Genomic DNA, 14,316 nt, shown 5'->3' with positions numbered 1-14,316 from the left:
TCTTCATGCTTTCCCCCTGTAGGTGTTTGAAAAGTCAAAACCATAGAGTGCTCCAAACACAACCAGAGAGAGCTGGGTCTTGGAGAGTGAAAACAAAGAAGAAGCTTTCCCTGCCTATTTCCAAGCCTCAGTGATTTGAAATCTTGGTGGTGAGCATTTGTCTGGGAGACAAAAAAGTAATATATATATTTGTGTGTGTGTGTGTGTGTGTGTGTGTGTGTGTGTGTGTGTGTGTGTGTGTGTGTGTGTGTGTTTGTGTGTGTGTGAATGCAATCTATATTCTTTGATTGCCAGTCACAATAACTGAATATCTGACTGCCCGAGTGTACCCTGCCTCACACCCCAGGTAAGCTGGGATAGACTCAAGTACCCCGCGATTGCGGGAGAAGCGGGTACAGAAAACGGATGTAAGGCATCTTAACTTTACACCCGACAACTTAATTTAATAAGGGATCTGAATAGAATAACTGAATAGTCATGGATTCATGAAGTCTTAATAAGTCTTTTTAAAATCAAGCATTAGCCTTGATAATAGAATTGTGAGAGCAGCATCAAAAACTGAATTGTGTTCCAACAATTCATCATTTGAAAATTCTTTTATGCATAATATAAAAGAATATATTTAAAATACACACTTTCACCGCAGTAAGTATGACCACTCTTAATGCCATTAAAGCCATTTATTTTGGCTCAATTTCAAATGCTATACACAGCACATTAACAATTGACTGTTCTTAAAAGCATAGCTGTCATTTGTCTAGAAGAAATAAGCTGACTATTCAACAACCTGAGGAAAAAATTCCTCGGGTTTCAATCTGTTATTTGCCACAATAACATAATTTATAGGCATTGTCCACCTTCAGTTTCTGGTCTTTGATTCATATTTGAGTAGATTCAGAATACATCACTGTTAACTGGATGAGAAAGTTGGGTGACACACACTATCACTCACCTGGACTATTCTATTCAACTATCTATACGAGTATACTTTTCATGTTTCTCAATTGTAAATCAACCTTACACCACAATAGGTCAGACTGTTCCTCAGAAACCACCATGTCAATACTGAACTTGAGAAATTGGCTTTAAAATAGACTTCATACAAATAGAGCAAAGAAAATTGTAAACATTTTATAAGCCTATTGATTTCAATTCAAACCTCTTTTGATTGACTCAGAGTTGGGTGAATGCATATATATTTTTTAATGATGCCAGCTCCTCTTTTTGTTGTCTGTATATATAAATCCTAGGTAGATATCACACACACACACACACACACACACACACACACACACACACACACACACACACACACACACACACACACACACACACACACACACACACACACACACACACACACACACACACACACATTTACACATATTGTTTGTGTACACAGAATGATAGCCTATTTGTCTCCTCAATATTGCAGGAGACCAGTCAGCCACAACACAGATTTGTGCGCAAAGACTTGTGTAATAACAAATTTGTATGTAAGTATACCTCTGCCTCCTCCAACAACAATCTAATTTCATGGTGTTTTGTGCTTATTCTCTCGAGATGTTTGACCCCTGGTGGAACAATTCAAATTTAATTTGTGGCAGAAAGATCCAAAATACTGCACACACCCAGTTGTAGAGTTAAGCCTTCCATACATGGAAGATCCCTGTGGAGGCACATGGGAGTGACTTGTAGGAAGGACTGTTTATTTCTAGGGGGATTTATACTGATCTACACAAAAACACAAATTACAAATAGGGCATCATCCTGTCTTAAGCATTAGTAGTATGTAATGCTTTTAATTACAGTAGTAATAGTAGTGACTTCGTGGAGTGGTGCCAACAGAACCAGCTCCAGCTCAACGTCTCCAAGACGAAGGTGATGGTGCTGGATTTCCGGCGGGCACCTCCCTCTCCACAACCAGTGATCATCGAGGGCAGTGAGGTGGAGGTGGTAAGAAACTATAAGAACCTGGGACTGCAGCTAGACAGCAGACTGGACTGGTCACTCAACTCGGACTGTGTGTACAAGAAGGGGCAGAGCAGGATGTACTTCCTGAGGAGGCTGGCCTCCTTCAACATATGTCCTAAGCTCCTTCTCATGTTCTATCAGTCCGTAGTCTCCAGTGTGCTGTCATATGCCATTGTGTGTTGGGGTGGTGGGGCCACAAAAAGAGATATGGACTGTCTTAACAGACTCATCCGCAGAGCGGGCTCAGTGGTCGGGCTGAGCCTGGACTCTGTGGAGACAGTTCTCGGGAGCAGGACCATGTCTAAATTCAGGGCCATCATGAACAACACCAGCCACCCCCTGCACACCACCTTCTCCCAGGAGAAGCACCTTCAGCGACAGACTGCTGTCACACAGCACCTCCACAGAGAGGCTGAGGTTCTCCTTCGTGCCCCGTGCCATCAGGGGGTACAATGACTCTCTCAGGAGGAGTGGGGGGGAGGTGGCGAGGTCAGCACGCGGTTCATTCATTCATTTTCCAACCCGCTTAATCCGCCAACGCAGGTCGCGGGGTAGCCAGTGCCTATCCTATGGTCAATTTGGGACCGGCCAATCAACCTGAAGCGCATGCTTTTGGAGGTGGGAGGAAGCCGGAGAACCCGGAGAGAACCCACGCAGACACGGGGAGAGCATGCGAACTCCGCACAGAGCGGGACTCGAACCCGGGTCCGCTAACCACTGCACCACCGGTCAGCGGTTAAATGATTTAATTTTATACTGTTTATATTTTAATTTTATACTGTTTATATTTTAATTTTAATTTTTTTAGTATATGTTCTGTTAATGCTAGATGTGTCTGTTAGTGTAGTGTATGTCTTGTGGTATGTTCTGTTTTGTTTTTTGTTTTTCCTGGTGTTTGGCTGAGCAGTGGATATGTGCAATTTCCTCCAGGATTATTAAAGTATCTATCTATCTATCTATCTATCTATCTATCTATCTATCTATCTATCTATCTATCTATCTATCTATCTATCTATCTATCTATCTATCTATCTATCTATCTATCTATCTATCTAGTAGGTTCACCAAGTGCATACAAATTTAATGGAAGTTAATCTAAAGAAAAGAGTAAAACTAAAGAAAAGGTGTGATACATTCACTGATGTCAGTAATGACAGTAAACTGATATTGCCACATTGTACTAAAATAACGATGTTGAGTGTTATTGATATTTATGTCAGTTCCACATTTCATTGTTTTGTTTTGTTTTGAGTATTTGCACTAGGAATGAATTTCAACGTCGGTTCTACTTTCACTGGTTTTACTGGTTTCATTGGTTTTGCTGCTCAGAAAGCAGTTAACCGATAAATTAACAAATATAGATAGAACTGTAATTAGAAGAAAATTCATTTGACAGATGAAAAATCCTCACAAGTCAATACATGCAACATGGAGTGAAGACAAATAAATATTTCAAATTATTCAAATCCAGATTAATATTACAATTCTTTTGTCAATTTTGACTTTTGCTGTGTTAATGCAACATGATATTCTTTGTAGTCTGCTGCAAGTTTTATTTAGGGGAAATTACTAAAAACCCATTTCCCCAAACATTTGGGAATACGTAAAATGTGAATAAAAATTGTATGCAAAAATTCACAAATTATTATATGTAATTGATCAACAGTTCACCTAATTAAAAAACCTTTAAACTGTTTTTGAGAATGAGTTTTTTAAAAGCACTCTGTCTCTGAGGGAAAAAAAAGGGCTGGTGGGAACTACTGTACACAAGTCAGATGGTTTCTACCTGTAAGCCCGTTTTTTCAGATGTTGTTGATGTTGCAAATGAGATGAAGGTGGTAAAGTCTGTTGTAATGACATGTCTGAAAATAAATAAATAAATAAATAAATAAATAAATAAATAAGTAAATAACATAGGACACCAAGTGCTGTATATTGAATTGCGAAATGGTTTCCCATTCTTGCTTGATGTAGGAGTTCAGCTGCTAAGAAGTTTGGGGTCTCCTCTGTGGTCATATTTTATCTGTAATAATGCAACCAAATATTTTCAATGGGTGGCCAGTGAGGACTTCAGGCAGGTCTGTTTGACACTTGGACTCTTTTACTGTGGAGCCATACTGTTGTAATACTTGCAGAATGTGTTTGTGCTTTGTGTTGCTGAAATAAAAAGGCCTTCCCTGAGGCACAGCTTACCAAACATACAGTACCAGCTAGTAGTTTTGACACTTTTAACCAGGCTGTGAGCATTAAAAAAATGAGTTTGTCATGCTGTGTTCCCTTCAACACTAACTAAATGTTACATTAGGCAGTGACCTGTGCTTCCCCTACAGGTTCTTAAAGGGCAGGGGTGATTCCAGAGATCTAAAACTATAATTGCACCATAAACCAATAAACGATGCAATAACCCTTGGCCAAGCTTACTGTACTGTCATTCTGAAAATGCTAGGATTAATTGGTATGATTCATCAGGTTTAGTTGCAATGGTGTGACTCTGCATTTCCAGTATATTGCTAAACAATACGTGCAATAGAACACTGTTTTCACATTCTGTCTTATAATTAAACTTCAATAGCTTTGTGTCATCTTTCCTAAGCATATGAACTAAACAAATTATCCCCATCTCACTTGATGCATTTCTGATGACTAAGAGCTGTTGTATAGGTGACAAAGAGGAGTCAGGAGAATTTTTAGCTTCCCATTATTATCTGCAATCAGGGCTATGTCTCTGACCTGTTTATGGTGTACTGAAAGAATCATTAAAGTGTGCTTGAAGATATTGTGATTGGATAGCACAAAGAGAGATAAAATCCTTAAGTAAATGCTTCCAGCATGCATTAAAGACCTGATTACTTAAGCAACCTGTTCATTAAGTTCATTATGCAACAATCCAACACAGTAAACAATCCTAAAATGGCTATTGAGTAGAATGAACCAACACTTGACACAACAAAAAAGAATGGTCATAGTCAGCTTGACGAAGCTCATATTTATTATTTACTGTGCAGGAATTACATTCCAGTCTGATAACTACATCCCACTTCAAAGCGATGATGTATTGTAATTGTCAGTGCACCCGTTCGTCCGTATGTCCGTCCGTTAGTCTACGAAATATCTTCGTAACCGTTGCATATGAAAGATGAAACAAAAAGCACATTACTCGGGCAGTAAAGGGGATGAAAATGAGATGATGACCTTGATTTTGAGAAAACTAGATCAAGGACAAATTTTAACTTTTGTACACTCAGGAACTGGATAAGACAGAAAGACGAGGAACAAGGCCAGTGTCAGTAAGCCCGAAGATCAAAGTTACTGCTTTGATCTATGAAAGTAGGTCAGAGCACTAGCTTTGATGTTTGACCTATGCAAGTAGGTTCAGGGCAAAATTTTGATTCCAGGGGTGTCGGAGGATGTTGCGGTCTCTGGCTGCATTGGTTCTGGTTAACATTGTGTTTATCATGTTTCATGCTTTTAAACCTCTCGTCTCATTTCAAATCACTTATTCTAAGCCTTTTGTGTCCTACCTGTGTTGTTGCCCTGGTTGTTCTTCCTTCTAATTTCTCAGTTCCTTATCAATGTCTAGCATTCCATACGTTTCTGCTCATGAGAGTGATTTTGTAATCAGAACTTGGTTCTTGTATTTTCCACTCTGACTGTGCTTCATGTTTTTGAAAAGCTCAGCTTTATTATTGGTCAATTTAATTATGTAATAGAATGCAAATCTGTATTGAACTATCTCTTAACATATGTGGTTTCACCATGAGTTGCGTAGATAAATTTCAACAAATAGGAATATGCAATTATTCCATTTCCATCCATCTTCTTAACAGGTTTATCTGCTATCGCAGGTCGCGGAGAGCTGGAGCCTATCCCAGCTGGCTTGGCGTAAGGCGGGGGACAATCCAGGTGCGACGGCAGTGCACCATGGAGCCACACAGAGAGGCAGACACACACACCCACACACCCACACACACACACACACACACACACACACACACACACACACACACACACACACACACACACACACACACACACTCACATCAACAATAATTTGGGGCCGGCCAATTAACCTGAAGTGCATGTTTTTGGACCTGGGAGGAAGCTGGAGAACCTGGAGAAAATGCACGCAGAAACGGGGAGAACATGCAAACTTCACACAGAGCGGGACTCGAACGCAGAACCACCTTGCTGTGCGGTGAAAGCACTACCCACTGCGCCACCGTCCCACCATACTCCATTTCCATTAAAGAGTAAATTAATGCAGCAGGCCTTGACATCCTTAAATAGCAGTACCAGATAGGTTACACTTTTGTTTATTACAAAAATTGGCCTAAGTAAGGAGTGACCTTGTTATGTGACATACAATGTTAAGTGGGCTGCTTCAGTTCATACACAGAGTAAGTACATGATTATATCATCTGCCATTATTGATTATGGATAAAAAGACATTCAAAGGCTTCACAGTGCACTGGCGTTGGGCCCGGAGTGTACCATGCCTCATGACACAAGTCGGCTAGGATAGGCTCCAGCACCCCACCACAGCGGAAAAAGCGGTATTGAAAATGGATGGAGATATTCCAAGGCAGTGCTTCTATATTTTGGCAAGTGAAGAATAAATGCAATGTGCAACGTAACATTAGCTGAAAATAAAATGTATACCTTTACGCATGAAGCAAACAATTCAATCTGAGCTGAAAGTGTGAAGCTCTTTCACCACCAAATGCTGGAACGGGCTGATGAATAAACTCTGACATGCTGGAAGCTATAGAAGTAGACTGTGGAGCTTAGAAAATCACAATAAAGTTCAACAAAAGACTTCAGGGCTAGGTTATCTAGCCTTGAACTGCAAAGACTATTCAGTGACTATATGAAATAAAATAATGACATATCTGATTCTGACTGTGATAATTTCTCCATTCCGAGCTGATAAAAGAAATTGTGGACTAGCAAGCCACAGTGCCTTGACTTCAACAATGTGAACACACACATTGCTGTCAGTCTACCAAAACAGCTGTAAGTTGAAATCAATCAGTTTGTAAAATTTTTTTTTCTGCAGATTGCTCTACTTGTATGGAGCCTGGTATTTTAGAGATAGTTTTCCAATTTTAGTATTGACATTTTTTTTGAGGAACTGTCTATGAAATAGGCTCAGGTTGCCTTTAGGTCAGTGCTCAGATGGCACTTATTTTGGATAGACTTAATGGGGTGTATGTACCTCCAAGAGCATGAGCTGGCCAGCATATACATTCAGCGCCTCCAATGATTTACTGATGTCCTACTGCATGAAGAACTGCATCATGTTTTAAGAAAAGCAGTAATTTATATTTACTAAGTCTTTGCTACCAGACTGTAGAGCTTAAACTACTGGACTAAATTTAATCTTCAAGCATTTTAGTATTTAATAGATGATGGAAACAATATTTTACATTCCTTTCCTATCATTGTGTACTAAACATTGTGTATATCTTAATTTGGATGTACCTGAATATCTCACTGGTTTTGGAATGGCAAAATAAGGGACTTGAATGAACTCTTTTGTTTATTTTTTTGTGTTATTTGCTATTATTTTGTACCCTAATTTTATAATTTTTCCATTATATCAAATTCTAATGAGAAAATTTTTTTGCTGCAGGCCTATCATATTCATATCTGCCTTCTGCACTGCCTGATTTGTCACAATCCGCTCCTGGTTTTCCCCTCATCCGCCCAGCTCTACCTGCCTTCCACTCCAAACTCATCAGTGCAACTGCCTTCACCTGTGTTTCCTCACCTGATTATCACCTGCCGGCTCAGTACATATACCCTCCCATTCCTCTCAGTCTCTGCCAGATTGTCTTTGTGTCATGCATAGCTCTCTCGCGTTGATCTCCGGACTGCTTCCTCGGTTACGACCCTGCCTGTCTTCGACCCGTCTTCCTCGTCTCTGCCCCGGTAAACTGACCAGCCTTCTGTCCTTGACTACTCTGCCTGCTCGTTCCTGTTCTGATACCTGTCACCTGGGATTCCTGGTTACGGAGACTGTTTGTCTGGAATATTGCTGCCATTCTGTGCGAACCTCAGAATAAACTGTTAGACTATTCCTGATCTGGTCTCAGTCTGTGCTGTACGTGGGTCCTACCTCTGACTCGTTACAGTACAATCTGGCCATAAATGGATCCAGCACAGGTTGATCACCGGATCTCCCGGATGGAGGACATGCTTGACCAGCTGGTTGCGAATTCCGTTGCGGCTGCAGCAGAAAACCAGCAGGTTCTGGCACAAGTTCGGTGTGATGTAGCAAGTCTCCACGCCCGCACCCAGGCCCTGGGGCTAACACCGTCTGTCTCACCGGGAGCCACGTTCTCGTCACCTGCCTCGGCGAGCGCTGCTGCTCCGCCGTCCGCCTCAGCGGGTGTCGCCGGCATTCCACCTTCGATCCGGGAGCCTAACGTGGGAGCACCGGAGCGTTATGACGGCGATCCTGCCACCTGCAACGCCTTTCTCTGCAACTGTTCCATCCTTTTCTCCCTCCAGCCGCTCACCTTCTCCTCGGAGGAGGCTAAGGTGGCTTACACCGTCAATCACCTCACCGGGCGGGCACGTCTGTGGGGCACTGCGGAGTGGCAGAGAGGGACTCCCGCCTGTCGATCTTTCCAGTCCTTCGCCGACGAGCTCCGGAAGGTTTTTGGTACTGGACCTCTGGGGGCCGACGCCGGACGAGAACTGCTGGATCTGGTCCAGGGCAGCCGTTCAGTCACGGATTACGCTATAGACTTTCGTACCACGGCCCCTCTGTGTGACTGGAACCCGGTCGCCCTCCGTGATGTTTTTTTGCGGGGCCTGGCTGGATACATCAAGGACGAGCTGGTCGCTTATGAGCTGCCGTCAACACTGGAGCGCCTGATTGAACTCGCCACCCGCATTGATCTGCGCATCCAGGCACGCCGGAGAGAAAGACGCTCTGAGCTCCAGCCACGCCCTGCCCGTCCCCGCAGTCCTCCTCGCTCCAAGCCTACAGCGGCGCCGGCCTCTCTCCTGTCTGCCTCAGTCACCCCTGTGTGTGAGAGGGATCCGGAGCCGATGCAGCTTGGCCGCACCCGCCTCTCGCCTGAGGAGAGGGAGAGAAGACAGCGCTTGAACCTCTGTATCTACTGCGGTCAGCCAGGACACTTCGTCAGCCGGTGCCCAGTAAAAGCCAGAGCTCACCAGTGAACGGAGGCATACTGGTGAGCTCCATCGCTGATCCCGCCTCCTCTGAAAGGCCAAGCATCACCGCCAAGTTCCTGCTGCCTTCTGGTTCCCACTCCATCGCCGCCCTCCTGGATTCTGGGGCTGATGGGAGCATCATGGACGAGAACCTCGCTCTTCAGCTGGGACTACGCCCGGAGCCGCTGCCGTCGCCCATTGCAGCCAGAGCCCTGGACGGACATGTGCTGGGGAGGGTAACATCTCAAACCAACCCGGTGCGCATGCTCCTGCCAGGGGGGCACGGTGAGAGCATCCAGTTTCTGCTTCTGTCCACACCTAACCAGCCCGTCATTCTGGGGTACCCCTGGCTCCGCCTGCACAATCCTAACATCGACTGGACAACCTGCTCCGTTCGGGAGTGGGGCGCGACCTGCCAGCGGACCTGTCTCAAGGCGTCGTCAGCTTCTTCTGCTCCTGCTTCTACTCCTGCTCCTGACCTCACTGGGGTTCCAGCTGTGTACCACTGCCTAAAAGAGGTATTTAACAAAGCTAAAGCCACCTCCCTGCCGCCACACCGCCCTTATGACTGTGCGATTGACTTACTACCGGGCACATCACCTCCCAAGGGACGCTTGTACTCTCTCTCTGCCCCTGAGAGAAAAGCCATGGAGGTATACATTAAAGACTCCTTGGCGGCAGGGATCATCCGCCCCTCTTCTTCACCTGCTGGCGCAGGATTTTTTTTCGTAGAAAAGAAGGATAAAACACTGCGTCCCTGCATAGACTATCGTGGACTTAATAATATCACGGTTAAGAACCGCTACCCCCTCCCGCTCCTCTCCACGGCTTTTGAACTGCTCCAGGGGGCGACGGTGTTCTCAAAACTCGATCTGAGGAATGCGTATCATCTGGTTCGCATCCGGGAGGGAGATGAGTGGATGACTGCCTTCAACACCCCGACAGGGCATTACGAGTATCGTGTGATGCCCTTCGGTTTGACAAATGCTCCTGCAGTTTTCCAAGCCCTGGTGAACGATGTGCTCCGAGACATGTTGAATAAGTACGTCTTTGTGTATCTGGATGACATCCTGATCTTTTCCCGCAGCCAGGAGGAGCACGTCGTCCACGTCAGATCCGTCCTCCGCCGCCTCCTGGACAACGCCCTCTTCGTCAAGGCGGAGAAGTGTGAGTTCCATGTACCCTCAGTCTCCTTCCTGGGGTACATTATTGCCAAAGACTGCATAAAGATGGACCCTGCTATGGTTTCGGCTGTAACCTCCTGGCCGGTCCCGGAGACACGCAAGCAACTGCAACGTTTCTTGGGTTTTGCCAATTTCTACCGGCGCTTCATCAGAGGTTTCAGCTCCATTGCATCTCCCCTCTCGGCCCTCACCTCATCCAAGACCTCCTTCCGTTGGACCGATGCAGCTCAAGGCGCCTTCGACACCCTCAAGACTCGTTTCTCCACTGCCCCCATCCTCCAGATTCCCGATCCAGAGCGCCAGTTCACTGTGGAGGTGGATGCATCCAGCGTGGGGGTGGGGGCGATCCTGTCCCAGCGCGCCGCCAAAGACCAGAAGCTCCATCCCTGCGCCTTTTTCTCTCGCCGTCTCACTCCCACAGAGAGGAATTATGACATTGGTAACAGGGAGCTTCTGGCGGTAAAGGCAGCCTTGGAGGAGTGGCGCCATTGGCTAGAGGGGGCCAATGTGCCATTCATTGTGTGGACTGATCACCGCAACCTGGAATATATTCGCTCGGCCAAGAGACTGAACTCAAGGCAAGCCCGCTGGTCACTGTTCTTCGACAGATTTAATTTCACGCTGTCCTATCGGCCAGGCTCCCGTAATACCAAGCCAGATGCACTGTCCCGCCGATTTCCTGAGAGCCCGGATGAAAGACCTGAACCCTCCACCATTATTCCAGCCTCCTGCCTCGTCGCTTGCGTCACCTGGGAGATCGAGGAGAGGGTGCGAGCAGCCGCTGAGGATCAGCCCGGTCCTAGTTCCTGTCCTCCTGACCGCCTGTTTGTTCCGGCTAGGCTCCGTTCCGATGTGCTCCAGTGGGGGCACGCCTCCCGGCTCACCTGTCATCCAGGCATTCAGCGCACTTGTGATGTCCTGCAGCAGCGCTTTTGGTGGCCTTCGCTGGAGGAGGATGTCCGTGGCTACGTCAACGCGTGTCCTGTTTGTAACCAGAATAAGACTCCTCATCACCCACCAGCCGGCCTCCTGCACCCCCTGCCTGTCCCTCATCGCCCTTGGTCACACATTTCCCTGGACTTTGTTACCGGTCTACCCCCCTCCAGGGGTCACACTGCCATCCTCACAGTGGTAGACCGGTTCAGCAAAATGGCACACTTCATTCCCCTTCCCAAGCTTCCTTCTGCCAAAGAGACTGCCAGTCTGGTCCTTCAACACATCTTTCGGCTCCATGGTCTGCCCACCGACATCGTCTCTGACCGGGGCCCCCAGTTCATGTCCATCTTCTGGAAGGAGTTTTGCAGTCTGCTGGGGTCCTCGGTCAGCCTCACCTCTGGTTTTCACCCCCAGTCCAACGGGCAGACTGAGAGAGCTAACCAGGACCTGGAAACCACGCTTCGCTGTCTCACGGCTGACAATCCTGCTTCCTGGTCGGAGCAACTCATCTGGGTGGAATATGCCCACAACACCCTCACCTGCTCCTCTACGGGCCTTTCCCCCTTCCAGTGTGCCTATGGGTATCGGCCGCCACTCTTTGCTCACCAAGAGAGGGAGGCGGCCTGCCCGTCGGCTCAAGCCTTTGTCCGTCGTTGCCGGCGCACCTGGGAACGAGCACGCACCGCCCTCCTGAAGTCTGCTGACCGCTACGCTGCCGCCGCCAACAAGCGCCGCAAGCCTGCTCCCGCCTACCAGGTCGGCCAGAGGGTCTGGCTCTCCACCCGTGACCTGCCCCTCAAGGTGGAGAGTCGCAAGCTGGCTCCCAGGTTTGTGGGGCCCTTCCCCATCACTCGCATCATTAACCCGGAAGCGGTCCGCCTGCAGCTTCCAGGGTCCATGAGGATCCACCCAACTTTCCACGTCTCCAAAATCAAGCCTGTCCGGGTGAGTCCTCTTGTTCCCCCTACACCACCCCCTCCTCCTCCTCAGCTTGTCGATGGTGGTCCTGTGTATGCTGTCAAGCGCCTCTTGCGCTCTCGCCGCCGTGGACGTGGTGTGCAGTATCTGGTGGACTGGGAAGGTTACGGTCCGGTGGATCGTTCCTGGATTCCGGCCAGGTTCATCGTGGATCCTCGGCTCATCACAGACTTTCACCGCCTGCATCCGGACCAGCCTGCTCCATCCTCCATCCCGTCCCCTGGGGGACCTGCTGCTGATGGGCCTGCCGACCCACCGGATGATGGTGGCTCGGATGTGGACACTTCCTCCGGCTCATCTTCCTCTTCTGCAGACGACGATGTGGACTCCGCTGTCTCAGAGGAGTTTTAGCCCCCCTCCGGCCTCCCCCCTCCCTCCCCGCTCAGTCTGGGACGTCTGGAGCCGTCCCTTGAAGGGGGGGGTCCTGTCACAATCCGCTCCTGGTTTTCCCCTCATCCGCCCAGCTCTACCTGCCTTCCACTCCAAACTCATCAGTGCAACTGCCTTCACCTGTGTTTCCTCACCTGATTATCACCTGCCGGCTCAGTACATATACCCTCCCATTCCTCTCAGTCTCTGCCAGATTGTCTTTGTGTCATGCATAGCTCTCTCGCGTTGATCTCCGGACTGCTTCCTCGGTTACGACCCTGCCTGTCTTCGACCCGTCTTCCTCGTCTCTGCCCCGGTAAACTGACCAGCCTTCTGTCCTTGACTACTCTGCCTGCTCGTTCCTGTTCTGATACCTGTCACCTGGGATTCCTGGTTACGGAGACTGTTTGTCTGGAATATTGCTGCCATTCTGTGTGAACCTCAGAATAAACTGTTAGACTATTCCTGATCTGGTCTCAGTCTGTGCTGTACGTGGGTCCTACCTCTGACTCGTTACATGCTTAGTTCTCCTGCCTATGACTAGTGGAAGCCACAGGCATCACATGCACTTTGCTGGTCTAGCATTATCTCCTTACCTTTAGTACACTACCATTAAATAGTGACATTGGAGCAATGTCTTGTGTGAACCTTACATTCATGTAGTGGCTGCCTCTGGCTGAGACACCAGCGTTCACCACAACTGAATGAATTGGCTAAATGCACAGTCTGTTTAATCTGGGAGATGGAGCTCTGTATTTATACTGTCACATTGTAATATCTGTTTTGAAACAGCTGTACCAGAAATAAAGCATCTTAGAAACACTACTTTCTGAGCCATCCCTGAGAATATCTTTCTGCATTTTGATCTTCATAGGAAGTGGCTAAATATATTACGGAAACCGGTATGAAAAAAGGTATATCGTATTCAGCAATTATGCACATTTTCTTACCAAGCAATTACAACAATCAAGTCTGATTTTGAGATGTGATGTTTCACAATATTTGACAAAAGATGAAATACCATACCTGCCAAGAGGTACTCTGAGTTAAGGATTGATGCATTATTTACGGTAATTGAGTATCTGACAAGACACAATGCAACAAAGCTGAACTGGCCACAGTTGCATTTCATCAGTTGCTTCTGAGGGTGAGTCAATTTATTTATTTATTTTGGTTATGTCAGAAATAGTTGTGTTAAACAGGATCATTCAGCTGTGACAAGGTTGGCAACAAAGATACTGACAGGAAGTGAACCATATTAATGCTGAATAGCTCCAATCATAATCAGATTTGTTCAGTTGACAATTAGACAGTTTTCATTGTACCTTTTGGTGGTGCACTCTCTTTGATGGCTGCTAATACACTCGGAATATGCAAGTTAATTCAAGCAGGCTTTAAACACCTGTAAAAGACTGAAACGGGGTTTGACACAGCAGTTGAACAGTTCAACAGCTGCATGCAAACTGGATATTGTTCTAGTGAACAAAGGCGAGCAAACGTCTTGTGACGAAGATGAATGGTTGCAAGTGTAAAATCAAGATCCAAACACTATAATAGGGCACAACTTCATATCAGCTTTTGTAATCACTAAGATCCACTGTATACAACAAAAGTAAACTAAAATAAAGAAAAAACACAAGTGAGGCAACATTATTATTTACAGGTGAATTATTAAACAATTCATACACAC

Source organism: Antennarius striatus, chromosome 1 (assembly GCF_040054535.1).
Source record: "Antennarius striatus isolate MH-2024 chromosome 1, ASM4005453v1, whole genome shotgun sequence".
NCBI lineage: Eukaryota > Metazoa > Chordata > Actinopteri > Lophiiformes > Antennariidae > Antennarius > Antennarius striatus.
This window is presented reverse-complemented; position numbering follows the sequence as displayed.